This window comes from Spinacia oleracea, chromosome 3 (genome assembly GCF_020520425.1).
Source record: "Spinacia oleracea cultivar Varoflay chromosome 3, BTI_SOV_V1, whole genome shotgun sequence".
Classification (NCBI taxonomy): domain Eukaryota; kingdom Viridiplantae; phylum Streptophyta; class Magnoliopsida; order Caryophyllales; family Amaranthaceae; genus Spinacia; species Spinacia oleracea.
Window position 1 is genome coordinate 10,702,271 of NC_079489.1, and position 14,047 is coordinate 10,716,317.

Consider the following 14,047-nt stretch of genomic DNA (forward strand, 5'->3'; position numbering starts at 1 on the left):
TTTTACCTCTACCCCACACACCTGCGACATTGTATATACCCGCATAAGTTAATTTTATCAATGTGAACCTAACAAAGAAATGAATCCCAATAAAGAGATGCGGAGGAAGAGGGAGGAGAAGCGCTGGTGTCAAATGTGGTCTGTCGGTGGTACCAAGCAAAACTAGCATTTGAGCTAACTAGTTGTTGGCCCGTGCGCTAGCGCGCACGGTCCCCCAAGATATATAAGTCTCTTATGTAGATGATGGGTACTTACAATTTTAGGGAAAATGGGAAAATATCGTCGATTCTTAAAATTGTATGTATAATTATAAATTGGACTTAATAGACATAAAAGGTTTTAACCTCTTCCATATTCCTCTAGAAAAAACTGCAACCAAAAGATCTAAAGTTTAATTAAGATTGCATAATTTTGTTAAAGAGCAAAAAAAGACTTATACAGAGCCAATAAAAACATGCTTGCAAGTGATTATGTATACATATGTAGCTTGCAAATGAGCATGTTGGACAAAAGGGAAGTGAAGTCACTCCTCTGCATTGCCATGCATTTCCATCCTCTCTGTTGGAAACTTCAATAATGTCATCTTCAATGACCATTTTCTTTAAGCAAAGTTGCAATACATTACACTTGGATCGATAAAGATGTCGTTGGTCCAACCTCTATCAAAATGTGCTTGGTGCGGGAAAGCTCCTGGCGGCCGCAAAGGTCCTTGCATCAACTTGTAAGACAAGGTGATGTGAGGTAAGTGTAAAGAACGGGTATGAAGGTAAAGGTTGAACAAGCAAGCAATATAGCAATGAGTACCTACTGTGATACATCATGTTATCAAGAACAATACCAGGTAAGCAAAGCTCGCAAATATTGTGTTCAACAATATGATCTTTATTTTGTTCTTAGCATGTAGATTAGATATTTACACATGGTAGTCCTATTTAGATATTTGAGGTTGAAGTATATATGTACACTAATATTTGATAAAGATGTACCCTTGTGGTTTATCAATTGTACCTTGTTCAGGTTGTTTAGGCTGGTTATTTATTATCATTGAAATTAGACCCTTGAAGTAGCTGATATCGTCAAGTCAACCTGTATTTTGTTTACGTAAACTGGTCCTCGTGTTATTTGTGCTATAATATACTCTTGAAGTAGCTGATATCCTTGGAATTTATTTCCGAGAATGATGGAATCCTCTTAACTGGTGCAGATCCATAAAACCTTACCTGAAGATTTGAGATTCTCGGAAAAGATGGAGCCTGATGAGCACTCTACCATATATAAGGATGTTGTGTGATTGCTGAAAATTTTCCTATGTTGCTGAGTGTATAAGCTTAAAGATGTGAATCTTCTACCACAGTTAAAGATAGACCTTGTAAATGTTTAATGTTATCCTAAAAAATTGCATCCTAAACTTAATCTATAGTAAGTGGAATAATCCGCCAAGATACGTGTAGTATGATCGTTCTCCGCTAATATCTCACTTACGCATAATACATTATCTTGTGAACTCCCTTATCATGGTACTCTCTCTATGTCACAATACTTGTCAACACTCTTCTGTAAGATTCTTTATCCCCACAAAGAATTTGTTCTTTTCATCTGAAATAAGGTATTGTGATCTGAAATTTATATGTTTTGATGTGCTACGGTGTGAATTTTGTTTTGTCCATGTTACACTTTGATTAACTTGAGATAATATACGCAATTACACAAATAAATCAAAACACATATCCCAAGAGACCCAAATAAATCAAAACACGTAGCTCAAGAGACCCAAATAAAAATTGTTAGCTTCAAATTAGCAAATAATTACCCTTGGCCCTTGGGTAAACGTAAACCTAGCTCTAGATTATCTGTGTTTACGAGGTTCTCACACCCTTGATCCTATTCTTACCTCCCCTTGTTTCCTCTGCTCTCCAATTTCCAACACAGTTGGTAACATGCTATTTTTCTTCTCTCTCTTTCCTGCACGTTTCCCTCCGATTAAGTCTCTCTCTTCCCACACACCGTAGACATTGACTAAATTGGAAAAATGCCTCCTCAACTCCAGAATTGACAATCAATTAACCATTTAAATTTCACCTCCCTGCTCTCAATCTAGGATCTTCATGAGCCAAGGATCATCACTAAAATTCTATATATCAATAATTTACACATTTTAAAATTACTAATCACAAAAGAAAGTAATTGGTTCAATCAATGCGGATCCTTGAGTGTTTTTATTTATTTTCTAGGTGGTTATTCTTACCAGCTTGAGTGTACTTCCCAAACTCAGGTTACTTAGTATGAGAAATATAGTTAAATAGGGTTACTCAACTTCAAAACTTCAGTCCCCACTCCCCAACCCCGAAAAAAACATCACAGAATACTCCGTAGAATGCGTTAAAAATTAAATCAGTTATAAGCAAAACGATTTTGCTTATATACAACCCTAAGAGCATATATCATTGCCTAGATTTACGTACCATAAAGAAACGAACATTTATAGGTATTCGATCTACAACCAATGGCGGATCTTATGTATGGCTGGGGTGGGCCTGGCCCCCCTGCTGAAATTTTTATAGTGTAATTTTAGTTACGGCCCCCCCCAAAATTTGTGTATAATTATATAATTACATAGTATATTGCTTAATTTTTTTCTACCGCCCCCCTCATAAAACCGTTCAAGGTCCGCCACTGTCTACAACGATACTAAAATGTCAAGAATCGAGATTCGCCTGCTAATGAACTTAACAATTGGAATATACATAAATCAACAATAGAACTGGAAGAATAACAGGATACCCGTGCACCCAACTCTCAAATATCCACAAATGTTGTGCAAGAAAAACTAGTACACGCACCAATTACACCATATTCAATTCACAACCTCGAAACCCAGTTTCCAACTTTCCATCGATCTTCTCCTCCTATACTAACAAGTAACAACCACTCACGAGTCACATCTCAATATCTCATTACCAACCACGTTAAACATGGCTTTTGCCATTTTCACTTCAAATAAAAAATTACGAATAACAAGATGAAAAATACCTGCTACAACCCTGGTAGATACTAGATAGCAAGGTCATCAACGACACTCAACGCAACACCACCAGTAAGACCTAACAGCGCAGTCGATACAACTTTTCGGCATAATGATCTGGTCTTTTGCATTAACTGGCATTGAAGCCACTATAACAAACCAATAAAAAAAAGTCAATAAAGTCAATTACAAATTCACAGTACAAATCAAAATGGGCAAGAAGAAAGCACTCAAATTTCAACAAAATACCAACAATTAGCCAATAGGTATTCCTTATTGATGATAAATTTAAGTTAATTACATCGATAAATCAACTCAACCAATCATACACCTGAAATTCTAAATCCAGAAATGAGGGAACAAACAGGTAATAGAAAATCAAGTAATATAAGCATTATAAATTGATAAAAATATGGGAAAAAATTGACAAGAAATTATACTTGGAAGCTGGAGATGATGACGAAGATCCGAAAAAGGGAGGGTAAATTTTTTCTAAACATGACGGATTTCCTCTGTTTCTGTCAAACAGTAAATTACAAAAGGGATAAAAATAAGAATCCTAAATTCAAAATCATTGGAAAGTAAGGATAAAATTAGAAAAAGGATAAAAATAAGAACCCTAAATTCAAAATCACTGGAAATTAAACAAATAAATTATCTTAATTGATGAATTAAAAATGTCAAATTCATAAATCCTAATAAAATAAAACCCTAAAAATGATAAATCGCAAAAAAATCAAAGGTTTTTCGCAAAAAAAATATGAACTTACCATATACTCCATGTATCGTACTACGTATATTTTTATATCGTATATATCATATATTTTTATCTTCATTAGAGAAAAGAAATAATTTACCATACTTCATATATTCTTCATATAATATTCCAAAGTTTAACATTTATATACTCTGACCAATTTTTATCAAAATTTAAAAATACATATTTTAGCAAATTAACAATATATATAGGGACCGTGCAATTACTCTGATTAACTTTGGTGTACAAGTACCACAAACTTGTCCGTACAACATCCCTACGTAAAGTGATCATATATATATATATATATATATATATATATATATATATATATATATATATATATATATATATATATATATATATATATATATATATATATATATATATATATATATATATAGAAGGATTTAATTTACATATTTTCTATAGCTAAAATGGAATGATTTGAACTGTTATTGCGTTAAAAAAATATAACATTTTATGTGTTCTTTACAATTCCTATATTATTATTATTATATAAATACGAATATATATTACATCGAATATACTTGCACTATATACTTAAACGTTATCTTTTTAAATATTTTGGCAGTATTGCTGATGTGGATGATTGTCATTCATAAAAACTCACTCATTTGTCAAATAAAATTCACATTCTATATCTAATGAGTTTTGGTAATGTTTAAAAGAGTACAGTTAGAGGAGATATGCGAGAAAACTAAGGTATTAGATTCCAAATTATCCACTTTACAACATCCTAACTCCTAAGTAATATTGATTTTTTTTATATTAGATTGGTAAAATTATGACTTTACTTACAAATTCACCAAGAACGCTTTTATGTGCACTTGCTATAATAGTCGGTATCGAAACTAAAACCAATTGGCAATATAATTCATGCAAAAATTGTAAGAATTGAAGAAAGTTGAGTAATAAGGAAATTAAAAGGAAGGTCTTGGTGCTAAAAACTTACCTGTTAAATTTGCACCACCAAGGTATGCAGTATCTTTTTATTTTTTATTATTAAATATATATTCTTCATTGTGGTATGCACATTAATGCCTTTTGAAAATAAATTAAATATATGGACGACAATTACAAGATCGGAGTACGTTAACGTAATTGATGAAAGCGGTAGTCCATAATTGTTATATATGATCGAGAAGTTTTTCAAATCCTTCGAATATTGACAATTGATTTAAAATAAAAGTCTATCAAAGGTAACTAATATACGAAGTATCAATTTATGGCAATATTGAATAGTGAGTATGGAGTACTCCGTAATAAGGGATGAAGGATACAAGTATAAAGCATTATGCTAATAATAATAATAATAATAATAATAATAATAATAATAATAATAATAATAATAATAGGTATTCTTTATATCTTTGAAATTTTCTAAATGAAAAAATTTATGAAAGTCAGGGAATCAGTTATTTTATTTTATTTTTTGATAGGGGAAGAACAATATCATTAATAATCAGCCATACGACATATATAATGATAAAATATATCTGCATACCACATATTCAAACAAAATACATAATTGTTACAATAAAAACAATGACTATTCTGCATCCTAAAGCACATCTCATACGTACTCCAGCGCTTATAACTTAACGCGAGTAGTGATTTTCGATAAATTCACATCTTTCCAAGTAGAGCCCTTGGCAATCTGCGCACCCAATTGTTCTGATCGACGAGTTGATGATAAACCCTAAACCTGTATGAATCCAATTCTCCTTCCCAATAATTGAAACCCTAACATAAATTTCATCCATGGATGAGAAACAATAACCTAGAAAACTCTGTGAAAAACCCAAATAAATTGGGAACAACTCAAGAATAAATTGGGAACAAATCAACAAAAAAGAAACCAAAACAAGATAAACATGAAGAGAAAACAATGAAAAACAAGAAGAAGGATCGGAAATAGTCTAATTTTCGAAGAAATTAGAATACTTCCGGCCTAAACGGCCAAGAAAACTGAATCCCTGCAAGATGAGAGAGAAGAGAGAAAAAGGAGAGAGAAAGGAGCAGCCAATGTCGTGAGTGATACGAGCATACCTTTACACTAACCCTTTAGTTATTTTATTACTGCTTCATATTAATAATTACAGAGGACTATGTAAGTTATAAAATTATGAGAATAAAGCATTCTCATGTGACCATATACTTAACTTATTTTACTTACATAAGCAATTTTAGTTTGCAAGATGATAAGAGTGATTTGTTTCCAGAAAATTTGAATATCCTTTTTACTAAAAGATATTTATTCAGGATTCAAATACCAAGTACAATCTTGCTCAATATTGTGAAAAGTATTACTAGAATTAACAATGATGATCAATTTATCAATTAATTAATTAAGGTTGGAAATGTCGCGGAGATAATCTAAGTTACACGCAATTAAGTAAACCCAAATCTTACCATCATTTACAATTTACTTTGCAACAATTCTTAAGTGGACCTGGTCCACACTAAATTTATTCTGGACCATGTCTAAAAAAGTTCAACAATTTGTTCCTAATTTATTTTGGCATGTTTATTATGATTATGAAAAAAATATCAAATTGGTGTCGCTGATACATGTTGTGCTTGAATTATGTGATTCTATGTCACAATTTACTTTTAAAAAATAGGGTTACCATGTCTAAGAATTTTGGTGTTTAACCTATTATAGTCACTATATGAACAATAAAGGTCTCGTATCTAAAAAGAGTTATGGAGAAAATTATTGGTTTTGGGCCCGCATAATAACACAAGTATAATCCTTTACCTTGTGGGAAATTAATATATTTTTTTATTGCAGGAATATATATGATAATGAAATTGAGTCTTATTGTGAATTAGTGAAACCTACGACTTTGGAGGAACATCAACTTATTTTGGCTCTCACGTGAAGTAGGTTCTCTGCACACGAACCATTAGAGGTGTCTGGACCATTCAAAAATTATTTGCCATTAACCATTAACAAAATTGGAAAAATCAATCAATAAAAAATTAAACAAAACAATGTCACTAATATCAAATTTGTAGGATCGTAATGATCTGATATACCGATTCGATCATATCCCATCAGTGATTTAAAATAGGATATCAATCTTAAGAATCTTGATGTTGATTATCGATAATAGTTCTAGATGGTGCTAAGGTAGTATATTAAAAAGAAAAAGTAAAACAAAGAGCTAGATGACATCTTATATATGCAACCTTTATGCAATCCGTCACTTTTAAAAATTATATGCAATATGTCACTTTGTAAATAAAAGAGTTAAATAACATCACACATTCAAATTATTTGATTTAAAATATTAATATATCCGTGCAATTGCACGGGTACTTTAATTTTGGTAACCTTATATTTAGTACTTCAGTTTTGTATATTTGAAATAATTTATTTTTATAGTATGTATTCCAAATTATAGTACACTTAACTAATACGTTTAGACGTTTAGTAATAACTTAAATATATTAACCTTAAAAGGAAACTTTAAATACGTTAAGAAATCGACGAAGTACTTTTATTTTTATTTTGATGTCTATATGGCTAGAAATATTATGCAACATGATAAATAAAAAAAAACATATATAATACTACAAATCTTTCCAAACTTTAATTTATTAACCCTATATTTATTTAATACTATGTATTTGTATATTTAAAATAATATTGTGTTCCAGTATGAAAAATTAACAAGAAGCTAACAAATTAGGTTGGATGAAAAATTCAGGGTATTCTAAACAAAAAATTGATATAAAAAACAATTAAATAGGAGAATTCAATAATTTAAGATGAAAACAAAATCTTATACTTACAATATACTTCATATATGATAAAGGATATATAAGGGATATTGTAGTTTTTAACTTGATGTAATATCATGCATGCAGAATCTCCTTTGATATTTTTTTCAAATATCCTTCATAAAATATAGGAAAGAAAAATCATCATTCTCTACATTTCCATTTTGGTAAAAATGAACTAAATAAAATAAGTAATACAAAAATATTTGTTTGTCTATTAATTACTAGAAAAAAAATTTAATTGTTCACAATGCAATTTTGGGCACTTAATATTTTCAACATAGTTATGTAATCTCTCTAACAGTAATGTAGCCCACTTTTATTTTTGAAAATTAAAATTTATCAAACTTTCAGTTATTACATAAATGTGTCACTATAATTATATCATGATTAACTACGTTAGAGTTAAATTGCTTTCAGCTATGATTATATCATGATTTACTACTTTAGAGTTATTTTATAATTGAGGACCATTTAGAAAAGAGATTCTTTAAAGTTAGCACCGCTTTGAATTAGGAAACAGTTAAAACCTTTTAAAATATACTATCTATAACTGAGACTGGTAATTAATATCAAAGTTTCAAATATTGTTGCAACCTTAATTAAGCTGTAATTTATTAGTATAAAAAAGTTTTTCCCTAACTTTAGTGATTTGTAACATTAAGGGTACTCAAGAGCTAATAAGACTCGCGTTACAAACTTGCACACACATAATTAATAAAGATACTTATTAAGATAGTTACTCGAGATGTAAGATGTGTAGTGAAGCGGGTAAGGTGAGTCCTTGTACTGATCGAGTTTGTACACCTAGGTGGATGGTGTAGTAGATAAAATTTTAGATTTTGGTTCCGACATAGGTAATGAGCGGGGGTTGACATGATATATCTACAATTCATTACAACAACAATACCTTAGTCCCAAAAATGCTAATATGAACCGAGTGTGAAACACAAAACATGAAAAAGTAAAAAATTATGTTAAAGAGAATAAAAACGAACATGAAAGTAAAAAATGATGTTAAAGAGAGCAAACACGTTAAATGATACACGGAAAATAGGAAGCAAGAAAACAAGGTTGGTTTAAGTTTGTATTAAGTCCACATATTAAAGAGACATAATATGGGTTCACGAGTGATTTTTTTTATGGCCTCTCACTGGTAATACTTGGAAGGATGAAACTATTGAATTTTTTTTTATAACCTACATATGGTCCTTATTTTTAGACTTAGTGTTTTACTATGGTACGTATTTGTGAAAAAAATAGACCGTTTACGTAATTTTCATTCTGTACAAAAGGGTAAAATACAAACTTCCTCCGTTCTTGAACGTTAATCCCTTTCGGAATCTAAGACAATCCAATAAAATACAATTGTCACATGAATTTTAATAAAATATAACCCGTGTGGGTAGGAGAGAAAAATAATTGGGGGTATAATGGGGATAAAAGTTTAAGTAAACAAGCGGGTCGTTGCCCTTTGAGATATTTATAAGGATATAAAGGGGATAAATGTTAGACAAATAAGAAAATATTCCAAAAGAGACTAATAAAAAAGAACAACTCAATTAAAATTGGACTACAATTCAAGAACGGATGGAGTAGTAACAGAAACATAACAAGCGTAAAATACAACTTGCTCCATTCCTTTTTTTTTGTCTCTAGAACAAGTATATTTAATACAATAACTAACATAAAATATAAGCCGCTTCATTCCCGATTATTATTATTTTTTTTGTTTAACTTTCTACTTTGACATAAATATATAATTTTAAAAGTTTTAAATTTGTCAAATAAGATATTAACCCTAAAAAATACTTACAAATCGGGTATATAATATTGTAATGGAAAGTAATGGATTAATAATTAATATTGAAATGTAAACAGTAGCATATATTATGATACAGAGTATGAGGGACGATGTACGTTGCAATGAGTTGTAAATGTTAGAACGTAGAATTTTAATTTCTAACTCTATTATTGTTAATCTTTAATGATATGTATATTATGAAAAATTTACTATTTCTTAGATTATTTAAAATTTCTAATTATTACAAACTTAATATTTAAACTTATTAGTTCGTGCAATTGCACGGGTACTATACTAGTTTTTTTTTCTAAACATGACGGATTTCCTTTGTTTCTGTCAAACAGTAAATTACAAAAGGGATAAAAATAAGAATCCTAAATTCAAAATCATTGGAAAGTAAGGATAAAATTAGAAAAAGGATAAAAATAAGAACCCTAAATTCAAAATCACTGGAAATTAAACAAATAAATTATCTTAATTGATGAATTAAAAATGTCAAATTCATAAATCCTAATAAAATAAAACCCTAGAAATGATAAATCGCAAAAAAATCAAAGGTTTTTCGATAAAACTAAGCTTGTTGATGAACTTATAGGAGAAAACATGACACTATTCGTATTGTAAGAAATGAGTAGTACGCAAATTCATCACCAATTTCTAAGAAAATTACATGAATTGAAATTAACACTTCAATGATAAACAACTTTAACCTAATTTCGCCTATTAATTGCATAATATAGTGGGAGAGAGACTTACCAGCCGAGCAGAGAAAGGAGAGAAGAAGGTGTGGTTATGGAGGAAATGGCAGTGGTAATAGAGAGGAAATGAAGGTCTCGAAAATCGGAATAGAAAAGGAAAGGGAAGTAGGAAAGAGACGTGTTTATTGTTAGTGGACACGTGGCATCATCAAAGGAGAAGGGTGTTTAAGTAGTTACACTGTTCTCAAGGCAAAAGACAAAAAAAAAGGAAAATGAGGGCAATTTGATAATTTCACTATTGTGGAAATAGTAACTTAAACTCCTTGCTTTTATAAGTGTTAGGATGATGATAGTACTCCTCTTATTTATGTCCAAGAAGTAGAAATGTATGATCAACTAAAACTTCGTGTTTAAAAAAAAACAAAAAGATACTATGGCATGTTGAATTAAAATGTAAGTACATCAGTGTAATAACCAAGTCAGAAAACCAGAAAAAGAGATGAAACTGATAATTCCATAAAAAAAAATATTATTTATTTTTAAATGGTAAAATACAATTTCTATTTTTTAGGTGGTAAAATAATTTTTCAATTGTTTTAGATGTAAATAGTCATTTTTCCCATTTAATGATATAAAATAAATAAATTCAAAAGAAGGTTGTGTGCCGCTCATAAGCGGTCCACTCCAAGGTTAGATTATTTTATTTACCTTTTTTTTTATTTTAAATAAAGAAGACAAGATAAGAAATGCCATCTCATCACATTATGGCCCCTCATTTGCATGTCTCGATTTTAACCACTACACCAATTTTAACCCTCATAAGACAACTCATTTTGTTATTTGTTATATGTTCAAAACTATATTGAGTAGGTATAATTAGAAAAGTGGTCTAAGTCAATTTTTAATAGCCTGACATCACTAATTAATTAGTCATCTATCTAGTACTATACTAAAAGAGAGAAAATTAATGTGGTAATGACAAATGTATTATATCATTCGCCTATCTTTTAATATATATAATTAAATGTTTAATAAAATAATTAATATAATTCGTATATTTTTTTACTACCTTCTAAATACTTATGACAATATAATCTATTTCTTATTTGTTAGAAACAAGTAAAATAACTATTATGAATGTAAGAAATTTGATATGTATAACTATTAGAGTGCCACCTATGATTACTAGGCCAATGAAAAATAAGATTTCTAATTTATTTTTGAATTAAAAAAAATCAAATGTCACGCAGATAATTAATTAGGTGTCACGTAGATATTTTAATTAATTAATTACTAATATATATAACTTCATCCAAAATCAAACACTCTAATAATTAAAAAATAAATCTAAAATAAAATTCATCCAAAATCAAACACTAATCTAAAATAAAATTCAATCCAAAATCAAACATCAATCCAATATTAGAACGCCACGTAGGAAATCTAATGGTTTCAGCTAATGAAAAGTAAGATTTCTAATGTATTTTTGAATTAAAAAATTCCAGTGCCACGTAGATAATTAACTAGTTGCCACATAGATATTTTAATTAATTAGTTACTAATATATACAGCTCAATTCAAAATCAAACGCTCTAATAATTAAAAAAAAAAATTAAAATAAAATTCATCCAAAATCAAACACTGATCTAAAATAAAAATCAATCCAAAATCAAACACTAATCCAATATTAGAGCGCCACATAGGAAATAAAATGGATTTCGAAATTATTTTTGATTTAAAAAAGTCGAGCGTCACGTAGATAAATAATTAGGTGCCACATAGATATTTTTATTAATTAACTACTAATATTACGCATATACAACTTCATCCAAAATCAAACACTCTAATAATTAAAAAATTAATCTAAAATGAAATTAAATCCAAAATAAAAAATTAATATAATCTAATATATAAAATATATCAGTTGGTATATATAAGATCTTTATTAACTTAACAATTTAATAGAATCCGTGCATCGCGCGGGCTAAAATCTAGTAATGAGTAACTAATACTATTATTATTCAACATCATTCCATGTACGGAGTATGTTATTTCTTTATAAAATAATCTTATTATAGAATTATTCCATGATATTAATTATTATTCAACATTATTCCATTGTATAAAGGAATAAACATATACGGAGTAGTTACGAAATTAGATGAAAATTTATAATTTTCAGTAAATCAATAAGTTTTCACATCATACTATTCACGAAGAATCACTAATTAAGTAATTAAATATTTTCATAAAAATATATCTTCATCCAAATATTAACATATACTCCGTACTCCGTATGATTGAATTACTAAAATATTTTCTTAATTATTATATTCTCCTAATTATGACTTATTTCCTAATTAATTAATAATGTTGATGTTATTTTTTTCTCCATATATTAAATACTAGACTTTAGCCCGTGCGATGCACGAATTTTATTAAATTTTTAAGTTATAATTAAAATCTTATACTCCCAACTGCTATATTTTATATATTGTATTACGTAGTACAGATTAGATTAGTTTATGATTTTGAATTGAATTTCATTTTAGATTTATTTTTTAATTATTAGAGTGTTTGATTTTGGATGAAATTGTATATGCGTAATATTAATAATTAATTAATAAAAATATCTATGTGGCACCTAATTATTTATCTACGTGGCACTCAACCTTTTAATTCAAAAATAATTTTGAAATCTTATTTTTCATTGGGCGAAACCATTAGATTTCCTACGTGGCGCTCTAATATTGGATTAATGTTTGATTTTGGATTGAATTTTATTTTAGATTAGTGTTTGATTTGGATGATTTTTATTTTAGATTTAGTTTTTAATTATTAGAGTGTTTGATTTTGGTTGGAGTTGTATATATTAGTAATTAATTAATTAAAATATCAATGTGGCACATTATTAATTATCTACGCGGCACTTGAATTTTTTAATTCAAAAATAAATTAGAAATCTTATTTTTCATTGGCCGAAACCAATAGTAATTCTACGTGGCGCTCTAATAATTCAACAAATATGCCTCCTTTATATGGGAGGGATCCAGTAAGAAAACCTCCTTATGTAATAACACTTCTTACTGTAAGAACACTTTTACACTCTCTATGTTCTAAATTTGTTCAACCATGTTCTAAATTTGTTCAACCATGTTATAAATTTATTCAACCATGTTCTAAATTTTCAAACTCATGTTCTAAATTTATTCAACCATGTTCTAAATTTATTCAACCATATTCTAAATTTATTCAACTGGTTGTTCTAAATTTTCAAACTCATGTTCTAAATTTATTCAACCATGTTCTAAATTATCAACGATGTTCTAAATTTGTTAAAAACCATGTTCTAAATTTTTTCGAGCATGTTCTAAATTTATTCAACGTATTCTAAATTTGTTCAACCATGTTCTACATTTATTTAAGCATGTTCTAAATTTTCAAGCTCATGTCCTATATTTATTCAAGCATGTTCTAAATTTATTCAACGATGTTCTAAATTTGTTCAACCATGTTTTAAATTTATTCAAGCATGTTCTAAATTTATTCAACAATGTTCTAAATTTAGAACATGAGAACCTAGTCAACACATATACATATATACATGTTCTAAAATTTCAAGCTCATGTTCTAAATTAATTCAAGCATGTACTAAAATTATTAAACATGTTATACCATGTTCAAATTTATTCAAGAATGTTCTAAATCCATTCAAGCATGTTCTAAATTTATTCAAACATGTTCTAAATTTCCTCAAGATTTCAGCATGTTCTGACTTTATTCAACCGTGTTTCAAATTTATTTAAGCATGTTCTTAATTTATTCATGCATGTTCTAAATTTATTCAAGCATGTTATTAATTTATTCATGCATGTTCTAAGATTATTCAAGCATGTACTAACTTTATTCAACAATGTTCAAATTTTATTCAAACATGTTCTAAAATTATTCAA

At 28.6% G+C, this 14,047-nt stretch overlaps 1 long non-coding RNA gene across 1 annotated transcript; it reads right to left on the reverse strand.

Annotated features, from left to right (window-relative positions):
* Window positions 1–322: 322 nt before the first annotated feature.
* Window positions 323–3,688, reverse strand: LOC130470663 (uncharacterized). Its single transcript, XR_008931383.1, has 3 exons — window positions 3,463–3,688; window positions 3,031–3,171; window positions 323–718 (listed from the first exon to the last, which is right to left on the reverse strand). It is a non-coding gene; the product is annotated as an uncharacterized lncRNA (long non-coding RNA).
* Between the last annotated feature and the right edge of the window lie 10,359 nt (window positions 3,689–14,047).